The sequence below is a fragment of the Typopeltis vanoorti genome, chromosome 21, assembly GCF_054136105.1.
Source record: "Typopeltis vanoorti isolate ZY-2024b chromosome 21, IOZ_Tvanoo_1.0, whole genome shotgun sequence".
NCBI classification, from domain to species: domain Eukaryota; kingdom Metazoa; phylum Arthropoda; class Arachnida; order Uropygi; family Thelyphonidae; genus Typopeltis; species Typopeltis vanoorti.
In genome coordinates this window covers 8,381,244-8,407,394 of record NC_143569.1, presented here as the reverse complement: position 1 = coordinate 8,407,394, position 26,151 = coordinate 8,381,244, and the positions used below count along the sequence as shown (strand labels likewise).

General features: G+C 36.4%; 1 protein-coding gene and 1 long non-coding RNA gene across 10 annotated transcripts in view; one reads left to right on the top strand and one right to left on the bottom strand.

Moving 5' to 3' along the window:
- LOC150094609 (uncharacterized) overlaps nt 1-26,151 on the bottom strand; it is a 944,400-nt gene that overhangs the window by 483,200 nt on the left and 435,049 nt on the right. For all 7 annotated transcript variants that reach the window (XR_016550182.1, XR_016550183.1, XR_016550177.1 and 4 more), the window contains one exon: nt 4,403-4,631. This is a non-coding gene — a long non-coding RNA (uncharacterized LOC150094609). The remainder of the gene's footprint in view (nt 1-4,402; nt 4,632-26,151) is intronic.
- Nucleotides 1-26,151, top strand: part of LOC150094610 (cell adhesion molecule Dscam1-like) — a 223,380-nt gene that overhangs the window by 38,253 nt on the left and 158,976 nt on the right. The gene's annotated exons all lie outside the window — the stretch shown is intronic.

Sequence of the window (26,151 nt, the reverse complement as noted above, 5' to 3'; positions counted from 1 at the left end):
TTAAAGCTAGAGAAATGGGTTTTAGACTGAAGACTGCAAGTGAACCCTCCGAAAAGTGCAGTCATACTCTTCACAAGAAGATTAGCATCACCCAAAGGGGTCATCGTTATATTTAAGACCAAACTTCCATGGCAAATAGAACCCAAATACCTCGGAATACTATGTGACAAAAAATTAAAAAAAAAAGTTGTGCTTCAACAACTACATTAGAAACATCAGTGGAAAACTATCGCTCAAGTCTACTCCTTGATTAATAAAGACAGCAAATTAAACACAAGAAACAAACTGTTACGCTATCAGATGGAGATTCGTCCTATAATTACATATGTCTCTCAAGCATGGAGTCATACCTCCATGTCAACATACTTAAATTGCAACGTATGCAGAACATATATATGTGTGATACTAAATGCTCCGTGATTCGTTAGAAACGACCAGATTCACCGGGACACAAATACCCCATATATGAGGGTGGTCTGAAAAGTTCTCGGCCTAACAATGAAAAAACGAATTTCTAATTTCAAAATTATTTTTATTTTTCAACATAATCTCCCTTAAGACTAATACATTTTTTCCAGCGATGCTCCAGCGCCATTATCCCGTCCCTGTACTGGTTCTCAGTACGATCTCCAAAATACCCCTCTACAGCTGCGATGTTCCAACGATTCATAGTGCAGATCCCTTAATTTTCCCATTGCCAAAACACTTTTGTGGGCAGGTGAATTGTCCTGATGAAAGACGATTTTTTTTATTCTTCAAACCGGGTCTTTTCTCAGAATTGTTTCGTCTAGCTGGTTAAAAGATCGGAATAATATTCTCCGGTTATTGTTTTACCCTTTTCAAGATATTTAATAAACAAATGCCTTTAGCATTCCAAAACGCCGATGCCATGACCGTTCCTGCTGATGGAACCGACCAGAATCCAAACATCTGACCAATGTTTGAATTCTGGTGTGTAATGGTGAATTCAAGTCTCATCCATAGTAAAAAAATTGACGCACAAAATCAGTTTTATTCTTGTTAAAACGCTCCAAGTACTGCGAGCAACCGCGGCACCCATCTTGTGCAAAGCGTTTTCATTTGCAATGCTTCATGCAAAATATATCCTACACTCTCTTTTGAAATGCATATAGTCTCAGCAATTTCACGCACTTTGATTCGCCGGTCATCCAATACCATATCGTGCACTTGATCAATGATTTCTGGTGTTGTTACACTTTTTGGACATCCTTCACGTGGATCACCTTCAAGGCTGGTACGGCCACGTTTAAACTCGGCAGCCCATTTCTTAATTGTAGAAAACGAAGGAAGAGAAGAGTGCCCATAAACTTTTATGAACTTCGAATGAATTTCTTAAATCTTCTTTTACAGAGAATTTTATAACGCACGATACTCAATTTTATCCATTTCAAGAGATAATAAAGACAACACTTTTGCTTCAGACAGCTGTATAAAACAATCTACTTGATAGAATGACTTGCAATTTCACATGGGTGTTTATGAACCAATTTAGAAAAAAAATATTGCCGATAGTGTTGCCATCTATGGTCGAGGCCGAGAACGTTTCAGACCACCCTCGTATATATTCTCATTCCTTCGCTCTCTCTAGCTGTAAAGTTCTTCTCGAAAGCAACTAAACATCCTAATCATCTGGTACAACAAGCTGCAGACTACACCGAAAACCATGTCTAGAAGCACAGAAGACCTAAAGCCATTCTAATACCCAATGATGCCGTTTAATTCTGCCCTGTCAGGGCGAACTATATGCTTGTAAAATTTTTCCTACCAATGTTCCCTATCTATCAGACAACGGGGAGTATAAAAAGCGTTAAGATTCACCCTCTGAAACAGTACGTAATGCTTAATATCCTTGCATATTGAAAGTTACGTATTTTACGATTACATATATATATCGAATACAGAATGTTAAGGATCATTACAAACATTATTTAGAACAAAACATCCTTGCAATTTATTATTTGAGTGATATTAACCAGTTCTATGCATTTTTTGGTCGCGATTAAACTCTCAGAATTATCCAATATATAGAAAAGTGCGGAAACCTATACTGAACACATTTAATTATATTCCAAACCAAACATCAATCAGATATAGAAAACGTATTATGTAGACCTTAATTTTTCTTTAGGCATTCATGTTCATTAAAGAACTGAAGTTCAATCTCTTAGTCTTCCAATAACTGTACTAAAATCCATTCAAAGTAATTTCGTTTTATGCGAAGTGCTATTAATCTTAGATGATGCAGAAAAATCATTTAGGTTATAGTCCGCTGAGTGCCTTATTTCACAGTAGAGCGTTAGTCATTAGTAAAATCCCCAGAACGCGAATATCATTAAAAGGATAATGGCAGTGTGCTTTCTTTTAGGTACTTATAAACACCCAACAGTATGCTCGGAAAGAAACAGACCATATGTTTCTGAATAAACGAAATCAACTCCTTTCTCCCTAATTTCTCCCCAAGTGTACAAATACATAAATGAGAAATTGATGAATACTTTGAAAGATATGTGGATTACGATAAATAGATATAAAAGGAAACACATTAAGTAGTTTTCTGAAGTGGTCAATTCCTGATTATGCGGCCATGTTGAAACAGATGGCTTGTGCCGATGTTTTAAACAGTAGGAGTTTACAATGTGATACCATATTATAATGCAATATGATAAGTACTTGATTAAATACAGGTTATTTGCTGCCTGTCTTCTGTAAAGATTGCAATCAAGTACTTGACAAAAATCTAAATGAGATATTCCAATAAGTGTTACTAACATCCTGAAAAGACGTTTTATCCAAGTTCAGGAATCCGGTCAAAATCATCTATATTAAAATACTGTATTTGCATTGTTTCACAACTGGTTGGTTGGCATTTAATGTTACTCAATCGATTCCTATATTTTAGACTTCCATGACGATGCTGTTATACAAAATGAGAGAATGAGGTGATGGAAGCTATTAGTGACATTCATGTTTATGAAGCCAAAATAAACGATTCAAAATTTACCAAGAGTACATCAAAAGAAAAGAAGGAGCTTTTTAAAGATCTATTCTTGCTAAAAACCGCTGAAATTGATTTAATGGGAAATCCCTTACAAAATCCATCTCTCGTAATTATCGTAGCCAACGACTAGATGCTTAAGAAGTACTTTGATTTTATTTGCTTCTTGCTTAGTTTCTCAATCTTCAAATGATATCACTTTGTTCCCAAATAAGTTTTTTTTTTTTTGGGGGGGGGGGGATTATTTTCATCTTTTTATAAGCTCGCCATACACACGAATAGGTTTTCGTGGATATGGTTAACATAGAAAAATATCAGTATATAATTCCGTATATGATATATAATACGTTTAATATGATCTATAATAAGAACATCAGTCCCATCCCGCGTGTTAAAGTAAGGGGAAAAGGGGGGGGGGGGGTCAATATGTTTCTTAATAGCTGAAGGTGGTAGTCTTTGCGAAAGAATGAGTGAGGAAAGCTGTTTCAAGGAATGATATGAAAATGATGAGATGAAACGAAACAAGAAACAGTAGTCGATTCAAAAGATACGAAGACAGATAATAAATGGATGCTGACCAGCAGCTGTTCGTGTTCTTAGTCTTGGCAGAAAATGGTGAAGTATTCAGCAGTTCCACGCGATTTTTGGCAATTTGTGTGTTTTGAATTTACCGCCAAACAACTAAGGCTATGTGGCCAACGTGTATTATGTTTGTAAATTGCTTGTGTTCTGGAGGTTTGCTGGATGAAAAAACGCTAAACTTCCTCATGAGACTGAACTCACAAGGAAAGCCTTCATAAAGATTCCACGCGTCCTAGATGGGATCTGTTCCTGCTGTACTTAGCAAAATTGGAATAATGTCGGCGATGGTGAAAGCGGAATTAAGTCGATGCAAACAAGAAAGCGAACTTTTAAGTGCGATTTCAATATGTTGTTATGAGCTAGGTCTGAAGAAAGGATGTTGTTTAACATGAAAAATGATCTGCAACAGAATTAGGATACGAATGCGAGTGACCAATTGTGCTAGCTCTGAAAAATAAAATAAAAAGTCACTTTTTTATTAACTGTTTGTTTTTAATAGAAAACTGAGAATTAGTGTCTTCATCGTTTCTTTACTTATTCCGCTTTCACAGCCATCTTATTTACACAATCTGCTATGCATGTCTTAGGGGATTGAAACTCTCATACCTTTCGTTGAAAATATCTTAGAAGAGTTCTTTGCGTTCGCGCCCTGGATTAAAACTTCGATCTTTGCCACCAAAAGGCATCGTTATTAAAGTCAACGCAGCTGTAACATGGTTTATCTAAATTTAATATGTTAATTAAAATATTTTTAATGTTTGAAATGTTTATGTTAATTTAAACAAATGTTCCAATTCAACATACCTTGAATGTCTCCGAGTGATCTGATACAACGGCAGTCGATGAATATTTCTTGCTTGCAATCAACTCGTAGAAAAATATTTCATGACAAGACATAATCAGTTTTTTTTTTTTTTGACTCCGCAGTGACGGTGCATATCACTAACTTATATAAGACAATTTCGTCCGGCTGGTCAAAATGTGGTCCGCAGGTTGATCTAATTCCAGTCGTCAATAGAGTGTTTTAGAGTTCCTGCACAGAATAAACTGATTAGATTTTAATTTCATATTTAGACAAGCACTAGACAGTGAGAAATATTTAACATTTTACAATAACAGCAGATAGTAGATCCGTTTTAAAATATTAAAAAACAAATATCTTATTTTTGTAAATAAATATAAGAAATGTATTCACACTTTTTTGTTCTTCGGTGCTATCAGGTAGAAGTGGGGGAAGTCGAGGATGGTAAGAACTCTATTTTTAAATAACCCTATACTAAACTGTATAAACACATTGAATTATGCCCAATTAGACTGTCTCCAATAAGTCAATGTTAATCTTTGTTCGTGTTATTTGTTTAATGCTTAGCTTCTGTTAATAACTCTATATCAGCAGATATAAGTATTTGACTTAAAGGCCAACCACGAAACCATCGCAGGTTTCAATTAATCACCATGCCAACCGGCGAGAAATTCTTTAACTCTACAGGGCATGTACTTAATAAATCGGCTAATGAAATGAATCTCGTAAGCAGAAGACGCGAAGAATATTAGGTAACACAACCTAATGATGTCAGATATTTAATTTTATTATTAATTAATGCTTCTCTTGGGTACTTAGCCACAATCAAATGTTCCCTTGCGGTCCACAATAAATGGATTCCCTCTTGTTAATAATCCAAGAGATGTGCCACCACTTTCTGCATTGTATCAGATTACATGCTTGAAATTAAAGAAGCTGTGCGAAGCAATGATGAATAAGTCATGTGACCCTATTGTTTGACACATTTCGTATTTTAATAATTACGTTTGACATTTAAAAAGAAAATGCTTTGGGCATGCCATAATTTCAGTGAACCATGTCAGCAAAGATTCAATCCCAAAGTTCAATGCCGATAAAACAGAATGCCAAAACTGACCACCTAGCATTGGTCACGTTATTATCTTCAAAATAGTTTCTTTTAGTATATTTTCACTGTTTCTAGTGATATTTACAGGTCTAGTGGAAGTGGTTAAGTTATCTCTTTAGGATGACATTCGCTTCTCTTTACGATTACTTTAGCTGAATGGACGGCTTCACATTTTCTGTAATTATCCGCCGACAGCATCACATTCAGTATTGAGATTTATGTTACTTATATTTTATATTAAGCGAGATGTTAATAAACACTTTCCATCTCTTTGTGAACTCTTGGAAATCCAAACATTCCATATCTGTACACCGTTTCGATGAATTTCAATACACTAATACTTTTGTAAATCACCTTATTCTTCTGTAATGCTGAAGATAAGTTGCTAGCCTCATATGGATGAGACAGAATTATGATTTTTTTTTCTCCTATCCCGAAACAGACAGAACAACACGCTAGCTTCATCGTCTTAGTTGCTCTATCAGTGCTAAACTATAATAGTAAATATCTTTCAATGTTTTGTGATATGCTTTTGCGCGTTATATAACTAACATTTTTTTCATGCGAATAATGTGAATTAAGTAGAACAGCTAACATTAAAATAGGTAGAATTAATTATCAAAATCTTAAATCTTCACAGTGTTCCGAAAGACAGCTGAAGTGGATGCACAACAACTGAGTTTATTAAGTGTTAAGCAAAGTGTTAACGAGGGAAAATCCGGAAACCATAAGATAAAAAATATTGTGTATTCCACATCTAAACCATCTTTTCATAAACATTCCTCTGCACTAGCACAATATCTGAGATGCCTTTCCTTAGTTCGTAGAGAAAACAAAAGTATTGCGATCAAGGATGGATATTAGACGCATACGTGGATGAAAGCGTATACTTAGCATCAGTTGAAGAGGATAACATTCCATTCTTTTCGCATTTATGTACTTCAATATCTTACAAAGCGAGATTTAATGAATTTTTTTTCTTTTATCTGCTCAAGATAGCACTTAGTGTTTCTTCGACGTACAGCTTTTGTTCGTGTCATAAAATGAAAATTTCATCGCAATGTTCCGTAAATACAAACCTTCAAACGATTCTATTTTAGGTCCTTAAGTAATATTTTGTTTATCTCTAAGGCGAGCGAGAGAATGTATTATGGACAGTGAAAAGCGAGAACTTGGTTGATTTCTGAAAATTCAAGGAAACAATCACATTTCATCTAAAATCAATTTATCTTTCTGTGTTTACATTTCGAAAGAACATAAAAATGCAATTCCATTTGATTAGTATCAAATCTCTGAAATGCATTAGCCACTGTCATTCAGTAGATTGATAATGTTCTTCTTTTTTCTTTTTTAAAAAAGGCACAGAACCAGTTGATCTACCTACTAGCATGTTCTAAGCAGCATTTGGAATTATTTTACCAACATAAGCTCAGTATTATCTTATTAGAAAATGTTACCCCACAACAAGTAAAATCTTGATAGGCGCTTAAGTATGACACAAAACGGCAGAGCTGAAGAGGTCTTATTTGACATTAGTAAAATTTTATGAATATATTAAACATCTGCCATAATTTTAAAATAAGTGAAATATGAAAGTTTAAACATTTTAGCAGAGTTTCCTTGGTTTGCACTACTTTAAAGACACTTTCCAGGAGATTGGATATTGAAGTAGTCGCATACAACACCAGATGTCAAACTTAAGAAAGGTAATCGGCAGGGGCGAATTCTCCATGCTTGCTATGCAAGCTCATTACCTGAGAAAGAAGTAATATTTATTTGTAAGCATTCATGCATTTATAAGCATTCCATTCAGGCTTTTATTTTGGTAGACGGGAGACGTCTTAAGCTTGCGCGGCAATAATTGAGCTTTGCGTTGGGTATCGAAGGCCGATGCTTGCTCGTCTAGTCAAAGCTACCTTGGCTTGCTCGGTTGTCGGAGCTTCCAGGTCATCGCTGCAGCACTGTGATTTCACGCACGCGCATAGCCATTTCCGCTCCCTTCACGTCGAATTAAAGACAGGCCATACGCAGTCAAAGTAGCTCTAGCCAGTGAGCTTCAGCCAGCCTTTACAAGTGTGCGTGTTGCTTGGGAAAATAAAGTCACAATCAACTTTTTATGACGATGTTATTGACCGTTTCTTAAAGAAGAACCGAAGGGTAGAATTAGTATTCAAGTAGCGAAATTGAAAAAGATAGAATATAATTTGTAAAATAAATGTATTTGTATGATTAAATATACATAAATTTCTAAATATATAGTTTCAAATGGTCAGTAATTCATTATTCTGCTAATCAGACTTCAATCACACCTCTCACTCCCGGAATGATAACAAGAGCAAGTGTGAATTTCAAGACCAGCATTCGCCCCTGCTAATCGGGGCACTAATAAAAGACAAATATAAACCCTCAGCGCAGAAACTGCCTTGGCTTTCACTGACTCTTCCCGGGAGCGTGTATACAGTCTAGAAATGAATTATTCTTGACTTAATCGAGTGGTACACGACCCAAGAACAAAGTTATAGAACTATTTGTGTAACAATAGGATACGTCATCCCTATATCTAATAATTGCTGTTTATTTAGAAAATTATTAAGGTCGTCTTCGAAAAACTACAAAAGACAAGGTTATCCACTGAAAATGAAACTAGCCAAAAATATTTTTTTTAAAAAAAGTGAAGCAAATTTTACTCAATTTCGAAACTGTATTATACCAAAAATAAATCTGGAAGCGTTTTTCGAAATAAACATTTTTCATGACTAAAATAGCAAGCTCAAGATCTACAAGAGAATTATCATACCGAAAAGTTAAGTAAATAAATTCCGTGTGATGAACAACGTTCCCCCTTTTTACGGGAGTTCACGGTACCATCTAGTTCCCTAAATTTTATCCGGGCTCTGGAACCGGCATAAGCTGACGAATCAGACCTATGGCTGGGTCAGTATCAGACCTATGACTGTAATCCGTGTGTGTCCTCGGACCGGTTTGCCTGCTTGTGGGATGAAAAACACCAGACAAACTGACGGAAAAAACCCAGCTGTCTACTCTCAAGACCGGCTAACTTGGCTATGGCTGAGGAAGATCCCTAAGCTCCTCGAGTCGTCGACGGGAATCGAACCTAGGCTAAGCCACTAGGCTAACCGCGCGGACAAAAGCTAAGTTATGCACCACAGGATAAAGGCTACCTAATGTTGTATTGTATAGGAAGTCGAAGCTGATACATTTTATGCTCTTTACTCATCCTTAGACCTGAATTCAAATACCAAATTGTTTTACCTTTACCGAAACAAAAAACGGCAACCATTACAATGTGTTTTCCACAAACAAAATGACTGCATAAATAAATATTCTCTTTAAACTATGTTCCAAGTATTTGTTTATATAGGTTTTAGTAGATGGTAAACATAGTAATAAAAGTTTCCTAAAAGCTGAATCGATTAAAATGCGCCAATATATAAAGCTCCTTGAGGGATAAAAATAATCAACAAGCATTCACTAGGGTGCTATTCCAAGTGTTGCATATGCGCGCATCTACAAACACGGCAACATTCACACGCAGAAGCAACCGCTTCGCTTATGAGTTTGTCCAGTTCATCAGGTTCTGGAATATAAGCACATCTCATCACAATTCTCCCCCACCCCCCAACGCTACACACATACGAAGATGTCTAATGGATTGAAGTTGGGAGAACTTAGTTCACGGAAATATCCACCCACCCCCTTTTTTTTCATAACGAGTACATTTTGCTTAACTCTTGGAATTCAGTTATAACTTGTAGCTGAAAGGAATGCTTTTGTGGGAAACATGAGACTTGACTCATTCCTCCACGTTTGCCTTTTTTTATACTACTGTAATAGCATTGGAGTTGAAAGCATAAGTAATCAGTCGTCTTAATAAACTATTTTAGGTTTAAAAAATAAAATAGTCCAAAACGATACGATGTGGATGTTATTTTAAGATCATGAGATGAAATGAAAAGAAAACAAACATAGCCGTATTGTATCAAGTTTAAAACTTACCGAATATCAAAAAAAAAAAAAAAAAAAAAAAAAAAAAAAAAAAAAAAAAAAAAACAGCATGTTAAAGAGAGCTTGCTTTCCGTTCAATATTTGAAGCATAAAAGTTCATTGCAGCATAAAAATCATCATATCACCGATTGGATTACATACAATCTCGGGGAAACTATCAGTGATTTATATTTTTCCCAAACCAGATGCCACTAATGGAAACTCTTAATTTCAAGAAGAAAATATTACATAATATTATATAGAAAATTAAGTTACAGTTATCGACTCATCAAACATAATTAATTTTAAACTAGACTCGAATGAAGTTTGGTCTTCCCTTTATCGAAAACTTCATTTGCTTCATTGCAGCATAAAGAGAAAACTAAGTATTTCTATAACTCAAAATACAAAAGAGTTATTATTCTACATGCATCCCAGAACATTCATATTTAGGGTTTCATTTATTTATTCAAATGGTGTTCATATCGCCTTAGGCATGCTTCCAAATACCCCATAAACGTCTGCAGTATATTTCAGCTTGTAGTCCTTTTATCGCACGTCATTTTCTAGTATATACATTCCTCTAAATCTGCCGTCACGGTTTCCTACTTTTGAATATAAATGCTGATATTGTTACAGGAACCGTTTGCTTTTGCTACAGTGCGTTGTTTGCCTCTTCATGTTGATTACTCCATATATTTTCCATTCCTTTCGATATAACCTGCTCGCTATTTTGTTCTCTTTTCGAAGAGCTCAGCGCATACTTCCTAAACCTGCTTTGTTTGCGGTGATTTGAGCTGTCACTAGAGAAAGTATTGGAGCGGATGAAGCACGTAACGGCATCATTCAGAGCATACCTCACTGAAAGTTGAACTATAAGAGACGCAGAAGGCTAATTGTTAGATATTTTACGTTTTAGCCTGCAGTAAAGATGAGCTATTTCTTGCTCTTATCATATCTTGGCAAATTGCTCCTTTTAGGTTTGATAGCCTTCAGAAACACTCGATTTTAGAGAGATTTCAAGCAGGATTTCATTTAGCAACGCGATGTTCGGTGGTTCATTTTGAGTATAATGTATGGCTGTTTTTAAAGGTGCAATTTATTAAAGAATACTAATACTACAGAGGTTATTCATGCGCATTAGTCCATTTATTTGTGCTGCAATTTTTAAACTCTGAATATATAGCCGGCCATTGGCTGGTTAGTTTATCGTATTAAAGGAAGATCGTTTATGCATTAATATTTCTAAACTGCTATATTGGTAACTGAAACAATATGGGCAATACCTATTGTCATTATTAATCTTAATCAGTACGAATGGCCGAACTGTTCAGAAATTATCATTAAAATAATTATCTTAAAGTATAAAATTTTAAATAAAAAATAGTAGCAAGCTTTTTTTTTTCAACATTTGCATTATACTCAAATAAAAAAAAAGCGCTAGTTACAGCTAAATATAGATTATCCATCTGTTCGATGTTCAATACAATATCCTTATAAGGACTGGCTTAACCCTTTCTGACCTGAATTTTTTTTCCAAGTGAAAAAAATTTTTTCTTTCTATTTATTTTGTCTTTAGTTTCAACTCCCACATCTCTCATGCTTGCATGAGAGATGTGGGAGTTGAAAAAGCAAGAGTATCAAGTATTTTGATGAAAAATGCATTTCAGATAGGAATTCTGACCGACTGATTCCATATCGAATCATTATATTCTGGTAGCAAATATTCAACTTCTGAGCTTATACTCTATAATCCAATATATGCATATTAATATGCATATTATTCTACTAAGTCATAAAAACCGACATTGGTAAGATTATACGTACCTGTTATTATATTTAAAGAAATGGAACTACGACGTACGATACCAATTATAATCATTCGCCACGTAATATGGGCTGCGAAAGCCAAGACAGTTAGTGATTCCAATTGTAAGCACTAGGGCAGAAAGGGTTAAAGGGGCGAAGCAAGAATGCTTTTCATCTTCCCCGTTATCTGTAGAGGACAGTGTAGGGATAAGGTGTTATCGGGCTATTAAAGCTCTGATGGTGGCAGGAGGGTAACAGCAATAGCCGAGCCTCAGTTAGAACTTCATTCGCTACAGCATTGCCATCCATTACCCTCCAAGGATATTAATCACCGCATCTCACGGTCCACTCTCCCAATACAATACAATATCTTTTATCTTCTGTGGCTTGATGGATGTCAATCCCGTGGACTTTACTCCCTACATCGCTCTGAAATTCTCTGTTTAATGGAGAAATTTTTGAGCACTTGGCTCGCCCTTATTAGGGCTGTGTTGAAAGGTTTCAATCTGTGATCAGGGCCGCCTTTGGGCGTTTATGTTTCCATCTGTCATTTTCATCATAGTTGGATGACTCACGAATGAGTAGGTTGGGATGGAGTGATGCTTGAGTAAAGTACTTGGTTGCTATCTGGAGGAGAAATGTAGGTATGTCTTGCAGGTTTCCATCTTGATGGAGAATGGTGTTTCTTACAAACCATGGGGCATCAAAGATCATTCGGAGGCATTTGGTTTGGATTAATTGCAATCGTTTGATGTTGCTAGGAGAGGTGTGACTCCACGCCGGGGAACCATAAGACAGTATAGGTCTGATGATTGTTTTGTATATTCTTAATTTGTTTTCTGGACTGACTTTGCTTCTGCGGTTGAGTAGAGGGTAGAGCTGAGCTATTGTTGAATTTGCTTTATTGCAAGCATGAGAGATGTGGGAGTTGAAACTGAGACGGTTATCTATGATTCCCAGGTATTTTACTTCTGTTTGCCATGGGATAACAGTGTTGAACATCGTGATTGTTCCATGATGGTCTGCTTTCTTCCTTGTAAATAGTATGGCCGTACTTTTATCTGCATTAACATCTATTCTCCATAATCGAAACCATTTTTCAAGATTTTTAGCTGCAGTCTGTAATCTTTGGGTGGCCAGGTATGGTTTGAGCGATCTGGTGAGTATTGCCATGTCGTCCGCATAAAATGCCATGATGGTTGATGTCGTACTTGGGACATCAGAGATAAAAATGTTAAAGAGTAGTGGTGATAACAGGGAGCCTTGTGGGACACCTGCTCTGATTCTTCTTGTAGTTGATTTGAGTCCACGAAGTTTCACTTGAAATTTTCGGTCTTTTAGGTAGGAGTCTATGATTTGAATGAGGTTCAGTGAGTATTTTGCAGTAATTAGTTTGTGGATGAGGCCTTTGTGCCACACTTTATCGAAGGCCTTTGCCACATCTAGGAAGATTGCACCTGTATGCTGTCTCCAGTTGTATCCAATAGTGATGTATTCTATGAGTCTGTGGATTTGTTGGGTTGTACTATGTCCAGTTTTAAATCCAAATTGTTCTTTTGGGATTACACCTAGATTCTCTGTTTCAGTTTGGAGGCGTTTAAGAATTACTTTTTCTGCTATTTTCCCCAGGCTCGACAGAAGGCTGATAGGTCTGTAATTCTGGGGGAACTGGGGCACCTTCCCTGGTTTGTGTATGGATGTAAGGATTACATCTGCTTGCTTCCATCGAGTGGGAAAATAATTGAGTCTTAGCATAGCATTAATGATTGCCACAAGATGCATTACTGTTTTATGAGGAAGTACTTTAATAATTTTGTTTGAAATCTGATCAGGACCTGGTGCTTTTCTGTTATTGAGGTTCTTGATAATTTGTTGTATTTCATTTGGTGTAGTGTAGTTTGAGTTGTCACGGGTGGCGGGACGACGAAGTGCATATCGTACTTGCTTGTGGATTTTTTCAATGAAGCGCAAGTCTGCATCAGTGTAGTTTGGTTGAAATTGCAGCTCCAATGAGTCTGCAAAAGCTTCAGCTTTTTCATCGTCTCGGTAGACTATACCTTTTTCTCCATGTATTGGTTTTATGTTGATACCTTTTTCTCCATGTAGTGATCTAGTGATCGCTGCGAAGTCATCTTCCATAGCGAGTTATCTTCAATGCTTAAGGAGCTTAGTTTTCTCTCCCATTGCTGATTTTTATGGTCTTTGATTGCATATCGGACTAGGTTTATTGCTCTGTTAAGCTCTTTTTTATCCTGGGGTGATAGTGTTGAATGGTACCGTCGCCTAATTTTGTTTTTGCTGCGGATAAGTTTTAGGATCTCTTCAGGGAGCAGGTTAGTTTGGGTTGGAACGGTGACGGTGGAGGCTGTTGTAAGGCCAGATTGGATTGTTCTTTCTAGTTTATTGATCGCTATGTCTACTTCTTTGGGTGAGGAGATAGTTGGACAGGGCCTGTGGTGTTACTGAGAATTAAGTTGAGCTTCTTGAGGTTTATGTAGGATTGTTCGGGGATGTTTACTGCTTCTCCGCCAAGGCTAAGCAGAACTGGATTGTGGTCGGAGCTAAGATCATTAATAACTTGCAACTTGAAATGATATGGGGTGTTTCTGAAGATGGCGATATCTAGCACATCAGGCCTGCCCATTGGTCCATAGTGAGTTGGTTCGACAGGACCTGCTATGGTGATGTTTCTTGACATAGCAAATTTGTGTAGGCTCTTCCCGTTGTTGTTGGTGTTTCTACTATTCCATGCAGTGTTTTGCGTTTAGATCTCCTGCCACTATTGTTGCTTCGTTTGTGTCAAGGAGTTGGGAGAGGTCTGAGGCTAGAAGTGATTTGCCTGGAGGGTTGTAGACTGAATATAGTTTTAAACTGCCTGTGTTTTTTGTTTGTATTTCAATTCCCGTTTCTTCCAGGTTTATGGTTGCTGATTTCTTGATCTCATTGTATCTAATGCTATTTTTAACAAATATAGCAGTTCCGCCCCCTCTGGCATTAAGTCTATCTGATCTTAGTAGTGTGTAGTACTTTATTTTGGGGTTGTCACAAGGTCTAAGGTGCGTCTCATTGACCAGAAGGATGTCTATCTTGTATCTTTCAGTAAATTCTTTTAGTTCTAGGAGGTTGTTTTTTAGCCCGTTAGCATTCCAATAAGCAATCTGTAGTGAATTATTTAAATTGACCATGTTATCCATTAATCATAGAGAAGATGACTTGTGTGCTTTTGAGGAATTTACTGGTGTCAGCCTGACTGGGATTTGTTTTGCTAAAGATTGTCAACATCTCTCCTAGTGTGGCAGCTAGCATTGTTGCAGTGGCTTGGTTGCAAGATGCCGGTTTATTATTAGTACAGATGGCAGAAGCATATGACTTTTCAGGAGTAACAACCCGCGTTTTGCTTTCTGGTGTAATTCTCTTCTGATTGGGCAGGAGTACAGGGTGTTCGGGATAAATTTGACATATTTATAATTAATTATATTTTTCCGTAAGTTACATGTATTAACACACACTTCTCTTCATTTAAAAGTTTGGACCCTTCTTCATTCATATACAAGATGTCAGAAAGGATGGATAGCTGGAACCCACCTGAATCATGGAAGAGAATAACTTGTATCATGATGATTCGTGCCCGCCATCAAAATAAGGATATTACGACTGCTGCCCAATGCTCCCTGAATACAGTAAAAACAATCAGGCATGAACTAGAGACTTGCAATGGTGACTACGAGGATGTAGCAAGAAGAAAGATCCCTAGCAGACGATCTGATTGCGTTCGTACAGCAGAATTCCTCGCAAATCTGCAGGAACAGGTGTTGAAGAACCCTGGCATTGGAATTCGGGCTTTGTTCGTGGAGTTGCTAACTGTAGTCAAGCCCTGGATAACAAGGGTAGCCAATGGTAGGCCGTATGTATGGCAGCAGGATTCGGCCCCTTGCCACACCTCTGGGAAAAGTCAAAAATGGTTGTCTGAAAATTTCTACGACTTCACCAGTCCAAATGTTTGGCCTCCAAACTCCCCAGACCTTAACCCCATGGATTATTTTGTATGGGGCGCAGTTGAAAAAGACACCAATCGCACTTCCAGTAATACAAAAGCCCAGTTAATGGATAAAATTAAAACAGTTTTTGCGGCCCTTCCCAGGGAGACTGTAGCATCAGCTTGTTCGAGGTTCCGAAGCAGAATTGAAGCTGTGATCGATGCTAATGGTGGTTATTTTGAGTAAATCTTGTTGATAGTATTGTAATTAACTCTGCCTGTAATGTTTTTTTGTCAATTCATTAAATTTAATAGATACAAAGAAGATTTTCTTTTTCCTTACGAAACTGTCAAATTTATCCCGAACACCCTGTAGAACCTCTCTAGTTTTCTGCAGGTTGAGTGGATAAAGTGAGCATCCCTTGTAATTTGATGGGTGTGGGTCGCCACAGTTTGCACACTTAGCAGGTGTGGTTCGTGGCTTGACGCAAGTGTGTGAAGGGTGGTTGTTGCCGCATTTGAATTCTGCTTTGCATAGCTTTTGTGCATGTCGATACTTTTGGCAGCGATGGCATTGACCAGCTGAAGCCTTTTTTCTGAGAGGCTCAATCTTGATGACCAAACTGCAAACTACTTTAAGATCGTAAATTTCTTTATGCTCTTTACTGATCTCAACCAGGACCAGAGGCATAGGGAGCTTGTCCGATCGGTACATCCGTGAAATTTTAATCGGCTCTAGGCCTTGTGATTTCAGATCAGTAGCTATTTCTTCGGCTGGAATGGTCTCAGCCAGCCCTCTAATTACTACTTTTAAGTTCTTTTCGCTTTTAAGCTGAAATGTGTGATAAGGAGCATTGAGATCATCCAGCAATGTGGTGAGTTGGCGGTAGTCCGAAATACCTTCAGGTTGAATTCGGATTCCTTCATCTGTGTTCTTTGCTGATGTAAATTTGATGTTTACGTTCTTCATCTTGGTTGTTATTGATGACCATTTTTCTTTGGTTCTCAAGATTATAGGTGGGATCCTCTCTTTAGGTTGTGCCCTGGATTTGGTCTCTATTCTTACGTCAGGTTGTGCTGTTAACTCCATTGGAGTTGTGTTTTCCAGGGATTGAAGGACTATTTCAGGCTCTTTTGCTGGCCAATCTTTCTTACGTTTTTTCCTGCTGACAACCTGATAATCTAATGAGTTATCTGAGTCCACTAGGGTCTGATCATTAATCGGTGACATAATCTCTCTAATGTTTTCTTGAGAAGTGCAGGGGAGAGGGTCAGTCCTCTGTTTCTACCTCCTCAACCTGGTGGATTGCCACCTTACCTGGCCATTTCCTTTGGTAGGCCTCCTACATGTTTAAAGATAGCCAATAGCTGTTTGAAATCAAGCTCGTCATATGGAGACTCCATAGTTTGGCTTGAGAGAAACTAACAGTTTCCCAGGTAATCCTGTAGACTGAGAGTCTACTAGCAAATCCCGTAGACACACTAAGGTGTCTACCAGCAATAAGATGTGGCGATATAAAATACAACAATGGCGATACTAGCGGCAGTAGGCCTAGCGTATCGCGCTTGTAAATTCAATAGACTTGTAAATTCAGTATAGAAAATAAAGTGCCTGTTTATGGCAGCAAGTAATTAACTAATATTATTAATGAATATGAGCATAAATCTCTAAAAAACATATCAGTCAAATTCACAATTCACCATCAAAAATACACGACACGAAACACTAACACGCGAGAAGCCATTTTTAATCAACTCAGTTACAATACAATATTCTTAAGTTCTTAAAAGAACTGGGCGATGGACTGAGTCCTTGACTCTTTATCCCGTCATCTGAATGAAGAAAATCTGTGTGGATGGAGTGTTATTGAGCTAAAAAGCTCTAGTCATGGCTGGGTAACGGCAATTGCTGAGCCTCAGTTAAAACTTCATTGGCTACGACATTGCCATTTGTTACCCTGGAAGTCCTAAAAAGGACTTTTTGGCTTGTCCTCCCTACAATACAATATCAATCCAATGTCAGAAAGATATAGACATTAGAACCGAACTGTTAGTAGGTGCATAATCATGTACTAAATTTCAGAGCTAAATTTCTTGAAATTTGAATACTTAATGAAAAAGAATGGAGAATATTATAGATCCGTTCATATTTTATAGCCAAATATTGAAAAAACTTTCCATTTCATATTTCGAAATTTACCAGAACACATAAGAATGTCACCATCAGCATTGGAGGTTACATTTTCACGGGATTGTTGCTCGCTTAAGATTTCTTCCTGGTCTTTTTATGAGAACAAACATATTGGAACAGCTGTCAGGCCAGTGAAACCTAATCAGTGCACTAATAATATGCGAATATACACGCTTCTGAGCAGAGTTCGTGTCTTTCAAGTAGTGTTAAACCAAGGCAACTTTATAACGCAGGTTACACTCTCATAAACCCTTTGGTAAATTTCGAAACTATTTAAAGTTTCTTTAAATAAAAAACGTATTCTATATCTGGCTATAAAGTAAGAATGGATTCACGATATTTTGTTTAGCCCAAATTAAGACTTTCGACTGTGTATTTTAACAGCATGAATTACAATGGCCAGTCTTACGGGTCACTAAGACACTAATTGACGCTAAGAAAATACTCGCGACCATTAATACCGATCTGGTAACTGAAGAAGACGTACCAGTCATGGATTTATAATCAGTGATCTTATCAGACATCGTTCTAGTTAGCCGTCGGCTAACCTTGCAGCAACTAAATTTCAATTTATATTTTCGACAGATGTATATTTCATGAAAGGCAGAGCTTATAGCAATTTCTTTTAATAGCAGAGAAAAATATATTTATTGTGTTTTCAAGGAAAAAGGTTTAAATGCAAGGTTTCTAAACATTCCTTGAGGCACACATTTCCCCCCATTTTTCTTATGGTGTGTTAAGCGAACGATTTCGTTCGGTCCTCATATTGGAACTGCAGTGCACTCGATGTGCTTTTTTATACACAGATGGTGCACTGTTTCGTGAAGAAAAATGATTCTTTCTTTCAGCGTTTTTTTTTTACTCTCGCCAGGAAATTAAGGGCTAAATAACACTTTAATCCCACCAAAGTGCTAGTGATCAGACTACAAAGTCTTTCCAAGGAACAAAAACTCCGGTTCTCGATGTAGTGTTAGCCTAGGGTTTTTTTTTTTTTTTTGTTGATTTCTTTTCTTGTGTAGTGGCCAGAAAAAAACGTTGTAGTTTATTCAGGACGTGGTAAGGAAAACTGAGTGATCGTTAAGCAAATGTATTATTATTTTAAAGACACGAAATTATTAAAAGCTGTTATATATGTTTTAGTCAAATTGCGTGTTAATAATGGCTACTGTCATTTTAATTTATACGCATGGCACAACCAAGTGTCACAACAATGAAGAATGCGTGCGCATCGTATTAATTCTAAACGTTTCTGTTTATCAAAAGAAAATTGAGCATTTTTAAATTAAACTTATTGCCTTTTAATAGCAAAAACTGACAAAGAAAAATAATCTCATCGTGGAAAAATATTCTGGTAAATTGGAGAAGACAAAGACATTACCAATAACGAAAGTAACTTTAATTGGCTTATTTGCTAAATTCCATAAATAAATTGAAAAGCTACACTTAAAAACCATCATCGCAACAAAAACTTTAATCATCGCCGCCGATGATGTAATGGAATGTGCTTTTCTGAGTAAATGCCTGAGATGGACATCGCCAGCTCAGGTATGTTGAGCAATCAATTCGATGACAGCCTCCCAAAGTAGTGACTAAGCTGACACATACCAGAGGACATGATCACATACCGAAATATCATCTGTTGTTGAAAGCTGTTAAGGTCTAAGGCTGTCATCACGTTTGGAATGTTAATGGACAAGCTTTTACCTTGCGAAAGTGTGCAGAGTTTTTGTTGTGCGACTTATGAAGGCGAAAGGTTACAGGGAGGAAAATAAATAAGGGAATGTGTGCGATTTTCAATACTTTTCTATGCCGGCTGTTGATATTGAAGCAATTTGTTTATTAACTTTCTGAGAAAACGCCGGGTGGCGCGGTCATTATATATACATCAGGTGGAAAGAAATAACCGAACATTCTTTAAAGTTATTCAGTTTAAATAAGAAAAGGCAAAAATCTTTCTGTTTTTCCGAAAGTGATCTTTAATTATTATTTGCAGTGAAAACATAAACATTAATAGCATACGGCAATGTTCTAATAGTTCGATTTATCATTTAGGAATTCGTAGAATTTTGAAATGGTATTACTTTTTCAAATTTTTAAAACATACTTTTACCAATAAAATGTTTTAACATAAAACATTTTAAACTATGTCCAATATGATGGACTGTGTCCACCAGAAGTATTCCTTAAGACGGAAACATTACATTGTAGTTAATTGGTGCGCGCAGAATTTTTCTCGTAACTGAACTTGAATACACAAAGAAATAAAGCGTGCAAGGAAGAGTTCCATATTGAGACATCAGAAATCATACTCAGACATTTTTATAATAAATCCACATCTTTAAAAGTTTGGAAGAACACATGATGTAATTATCCGAAATCACTTGGATTTGAGGAATATTAAACTATGTTTTAATAAGTGTGGAGGGTGGGGGGGGGGGGGTACAGTAACTAGTGACCGCTCAAGAAATTGACAGTAGTACATGTCTAAACAACAAGATTAATCAGATCCCATTGTGTCTTTTATAGGAGGATGGGCACTTTAGACATTAAAATTTGTGCTTTAAAGAAAAATCTCATTTTTTACTTCTTTTGTCATACGTCGACACCGTCGGCAGCCTAATATATATTTATAAAGTTCCAATATGCAGTAATAAGCTGTTCATTGAATTACTGATAAAGCAAACTTTTATATGCACATCCGGATGGACTAGAAATTTTATTTTTTATTTTACCTATTTTTTTCCACGCTTGGTATGAATGTTTGCGATTTTATTTACGTTGGACATGAATTTCACTGTCCTATATGCGACTAACACCGTCTACTATTTACTGGATTATTGAGAAAGCTCGAAAAATTCCCTGTTTGGTCTTTAGAGCCGGATTTCCTGATTATGTAAAAATATAAAAAATAAGCTTAAAAAATCGTCAGCTCCATCCACGATACTAATGCAGTATATGTTTGCAACCTATCTTGTGGAGAGTTAAATGAAAAGATACACACGAGTCGTTTTAAGATTAAAAGAAATCCGTACTTTTCAACTAAAAGAGATCAGACAATGCTTGGATTGGAAGTTTGAGCCACCATTCAAAAAGGTACAAAATTCCCCTGAATAATCTTTTGAGATAAATGTTTTTATTATATTCTGAGGTTTACCTCAAATACCTATAATATATTTATATATTATACATCTATTTGACATGAAACTCATGGAAAACGTGACAATCTCCAATTTCTAATCGGTATTTTATAGAGGAAAAAAAACTAGAGTTATACGCTAACCTGAAATAAGTACTGTATATGAGATATCCCATGTTTTAGACTGAAACATACTGATAAGTACAATGTTTGGAAAAAATCAATAAACACAATGTGAGGAACAAACAGCCATGGCAACCACCTTAAGAAGATGTAGGACCGCTTTTCTCTGAGATGACTGTAGCAATACTAGGTATACTTTCCTCAAGAGTGTGAGAGCGATCAATGGGAATTTTGGACCATTCCTGTATGAATGTAATGAGGTCCTGGAGTGTTATGGTGCGAACATCCCTTGAACTCAGCGGACGCACCAGTTCATCCCACAGATGTTCATCAGGGTTGTGATCAGGACTCTGTGGAGGTTAGTCCAGTGTGGTGTCCTTCAAAAACCATGCAGTCACAGCAACAGTTTTATGACACGATGCATTGTCTTGCTGAAAGAGACAATAGTCAGCTCCATATAAACGCCGTAAAAAGTAGAAAGAACTGCATTGGCCAGAATGCTCAGATACCTCTCGGAGTCCAATATTCGTGGTACCATAAACAGAAGTCCGAAGCCAAAAAAAAATAAATAAATAAATAAATACCACTACACCGCAGAATCCGAATTTCGTAGATGGGGTTACGCACTCTGTTAAGAGACATTCACCGGGCAGACTGTCCATCTGCTCAGTCTGCCCGGTGAATCGTCGCTCCATAACACAGCTTTCCGAGTTTCCACCTCCCACGGTACACACTCCTTGCACCACTGAATACGAAGCTATGTGTTGGTTCGGAAAACGAGGGGCTTACATATTGCAGTGATACGATGGAAACCAATGTTGTGACACTCGGTTCTGAATGCGTTTGTGCCGATTCGTGTTCCAGTCGGTGCCCGGAACTCCGCATTCAACGCGTCGTCCGACGAATGGTGGTTTTTATATATTTGTCTTCGTATCACCCTACGGTTACAATCGGTGAGTCGTCCACTGTTGACATCCTGCGCTTCCATCTCAGTATGGTCACATGGACATATCATATATGACCCAATTTGTCAAGAGTTTGCAACATGACATCCTATCACAACGCCTCTCTCACTCTCAATCCTCTTCTCGCAAGACTGAGATTATGATTCTCCCAAGTGAGGTGCACTGACTCGGGAGAATCATATTCCTATAACTTATACCGGCTACAAACACGTCACTTGTAACAGGCCACGATGCACCTTGTCCATGGGGGGGGGGGGGTCGGTTGACTTCTTTACAAGTAGTGTATATTCCTGGGCTGGCTATATTCTTATTGGAAAAACGCAACCACATGTATGAACCTTGCGATTGGAGTATGCAATTTGAAGCTGAACTACAGTGTGATAGAGAAAGTAGGGATGCCCTACTTTCTCTATCACACTGTAGTTCAGAATAGAAGTATTAAAGAAATTTTTTATGAGTAGAATGTGGAATTCGCCATATCGTGTTGTAATAATGACGAACAGTCGACTTCATTGGAAAAGGAATTATTCCACGAAGGAACTTTACTCTCTGATCCAGTAATAAAGTGAGCTACTTCGTTGCTACTAAACTCAGTCAATCGTCGTAGAAATTTCACGCTCTGAAATGGCGAAAGTCAGCTGTGCACAAACTAACGTGTTATGAAAAAAACTTCCGATAATTGCTTCATCTGAATTCTCACTGCGAAAAGCATTTTTTAACGGGATCGTAGCCGTAATATTGGAATAGCCATGTTAAATATATATGTACTATTAATAGTTTCATCTAACAATGTTTACGAATACAATAGAATAGTGTAGTTGCCTGGCTTAATGTTTACAAATTGCTCTTAAAGTGTCATTAAATTGAAAGTTGTGGCTTGTAAACAAATACTTCAAACGTTTCTTCCAAATCAAGCATAGAAACTAAAAATAAATGTTGATTAATTCAACACACATTTAATTGTTTTTACACATATTTTTACACGTATGCACGTATGTATAAAATTTATCCAAACGAATTTTAATTTTCGGATACAGTATTCACAAGGTTCCTATCCCATCCTGAATTACGCTGACGCGTGGACCCCCACACTTCACCGTGCAGGCGTTCGAAATCCTACAGAATAGGTTACCATGAATTATTTCTGTTGCTACAAATAAATATCCAACCATACAAACAAAATCTGTCAGATTTTATAAATAAAATAATTATACGTACAGAACGCATTTTGGTAACAAAGAAAGAGGCATGAAGTGTGTAATATCTTGAAATTCACCGATGTACCTCAAACATGTTGTTCCAAAATCGTCATAAGGAAGATGCTGGAACCTATAGAGAACCCGGTTAAAATACAAGAAAGCCATAATCCATCTAATTTATTTATCTATTAAAGCTTGATTTCAGGAAAGAAGGTAATCACTACATTGTTAACAAATCGGTGTCCTATGAGCAGCTTATCAAGAAACCTAAGACAACCAGCAGATTACAACAAGACAGCTGAAAGATAACCGCTAGTTTTATGAAATTCAGACGAAGGAAGAGATCATATTTCACCGCTGAGAAATATGATTGCTGCCGGATATCCTTACGCTAGTTCAAAGAGCAGGTGTGTATTGGATTTCTCTGATGCTGTAATCATGCATATGTGAAGAAACAGGAAGTTCTCTGAAACTTAGCTGAGTGAACACGAATGCGTTTGGCGACTCTGCAAATCTGTTGATTACGATCGACCTACGTATGCTAAATCAGTTTAGAAGCTACTTGAAATAGACTATTCGGCCTTCGAAATAATAAACTGAGTAGGAATATCGGACCTAATGCAAATAATAATTGAATACTCTTCGATAAAATGATTCTATTTATTTTCCGTCCTTAGCACGAATCGGTGTCGTACCCGATTCATTGTCCATTATTGTATCCTATTTTCAGTCCACAACCACAAGTGTATTCAGTTTATATAGCGTTAACAGACAAACCAAAAAATAAACCGCGATATTCTGTTTGACATAAATAACCCGATTTAAAACAAAATCAGAGTAATGAATTTAAAAAAGCGACTGAAAGACTTCACATCGCAATACTTTATTTAAAAGGGAAGATAATATCTCATCACTTTATACAAAGTAGTCAAACAATACTTGGATATCAAACTAACACATTTCGAAAGAGTAAGAACATCCCGAAATACAAACTGTTCGAATCATTACATTTTGGAGTGTCAGAAGGAAAGAAAATTTTCCTTCTTCGTATAGAATAATAACATATAGTTATAACCTTCTTCTTTAGTAAAGATTACTGCTAAGCCCTTGGATACTATTTTTGTTTAATTAATAGGGTTTATACACGTATCAAGAGTTTGCTTCTGAAAACTACATATTCTTCGAATGGTCTACCATAATTCGGATTACTTTCAGTATATTACTTGTATTTTTTTTTTTGTTTGTAAACGAGATTTAAAACTGTTACCATTTCGCACCATTTTAAGTTCATGCACAAGTTGGAAGAAAAACTAGAACAATTATATTCTATTAAAACATTTTAGGGTAAATATGCATATGTACGTTAAACTGTACAGTCCGATGTCGGCCAAGTGGTTAGCTTACCCACTGCCTTCCAAACATGCTGTGTGTTAGGACACCATCTTAGGCATGGATTTTATCTCAATTCCTCTAGGTAGTAGATGAATTGCCTGTTGGGAGACTAACATCAATTATCGGAACCCTTGAAAATTTCATGTTTTGGTGTATAGGACAGGGTTTCCGGATTATCAACTATTAGCAAGCTCATGATAGTAATACTGATGTACTAGGTGTAGGCTAATAATCTTTCCTGAGTGCGATTCACATAAAATTAAAAGTAATGACAAAAACAAGCTTGGAGTTATATTAAGTGAGTAACAACAGTATCTGAAGAAAGTTCCTTCCCTTAATGCTTACACGAGTGTTAATGGTTAAAAACATCTTGTTTTGATCTAAGGGAAACAAACTGTATTAGTGTGAAAGAAAAAAATAAAATAAAATTCATGGACCTTCAGGAGACATTTTTTTTTTTAGCTCCGGCACAAATCCCGTGGAGTTCTCATGCAAGGAAGGAAATGTAAAGAAGCATTTTTTCTAGTATTTTAAACTAGTTTAAGCAGCTTTTTTTTTCGCATAACATTATCAACTTTTGCGTATAAACGAGTGCAATGTATCTTAATAATTTGTAGTTTCAAGGACAACACTTTATTAAAATACATGTCATGCATATATAAATAAAGAACTGCAACAGAAAAATTTCATATTTCAAATCCAATTCTTAGAGAAATAGGTTTTGTTTTTACACCACTTATCTGAAACAATAGTATACAGTGGTATCTCGCTAATCCGAACCTCTTTAGTCCTCCAGTAATTACTGGATAACCCTCCAGTAATCCGAACTGCGGTTTGAAAGAAAAAAATTTTATTTATTACGTATTATTATTTTGTGTACTATTATTTTTATTTAATAATTATTATTTTTAACTATTACTATTTATTTTATTATTATTACAGTACAGTATTTTTTTCATACTGTCGATTGTATGGTTATACTGGAGGACTATTCTGATTTATTGTGTTCACCTTTGCTTTTTTATACTGTACAGTACGTACTGTATTGTCGGCATGAATCACAAATATACACAAAAAGAGGAAATTCAAAATGTGCATAATTTGGTTAAAAATATAAATCCAGATGTTGAAATTTCACAAACAGATGTTACGGAATGGGTTACAGGTAGAAACGAAGGTGAATACGAAATCAAATCATCAGATGATGAAATTATAAATATGACGCTACAGAATGAATTAGATGACGATGAAGAAAAAAACGTAAATCGTGAAGAGGCAGCTGACATTTTTAATGTGTGTATAGAATGGGCTAAGCAGAATGAAAACCATTCCGCAAAATTTTATTGCTGATGCAGCTTCGAGAAGAAGCATTCGAAAAAGGTTTAGCTTCCAAGAAATCAGTGACATTTTTACAAAGAAATAAAAAAAACTTTTTTATGTGTTTGTGTGTTGTGTACAAGAAAGTGATATTTTTTACGTAAATTAAGTTACGTACTGAACGATGTAATTTTATTAAATCGGAATCCTCAACAATACAGGTACATACAATTTAATTTTTTTACTAAAATAATTAAATTGTATGTGCTGTATTATTTTTTGTTTTACATTACAGTACAGTAGCATTTTTCTATCAGCTAATTTATTTACAGAATTAAATTGATGCACCATTAGAATCTGATTATTGTTGTCTTAAACGCTGGTTACTGTGGTCTCTTGGGGGAAAATTCGTTAATCGGATTTTTATTAGTTCGGATTAGTGAGATCCCACTGTACATTAAGAACAAACCCCAAGTCTAATATTAACTAAAACAAATGATTCTGAACACGCCATTGTTCGTCAGAAACAA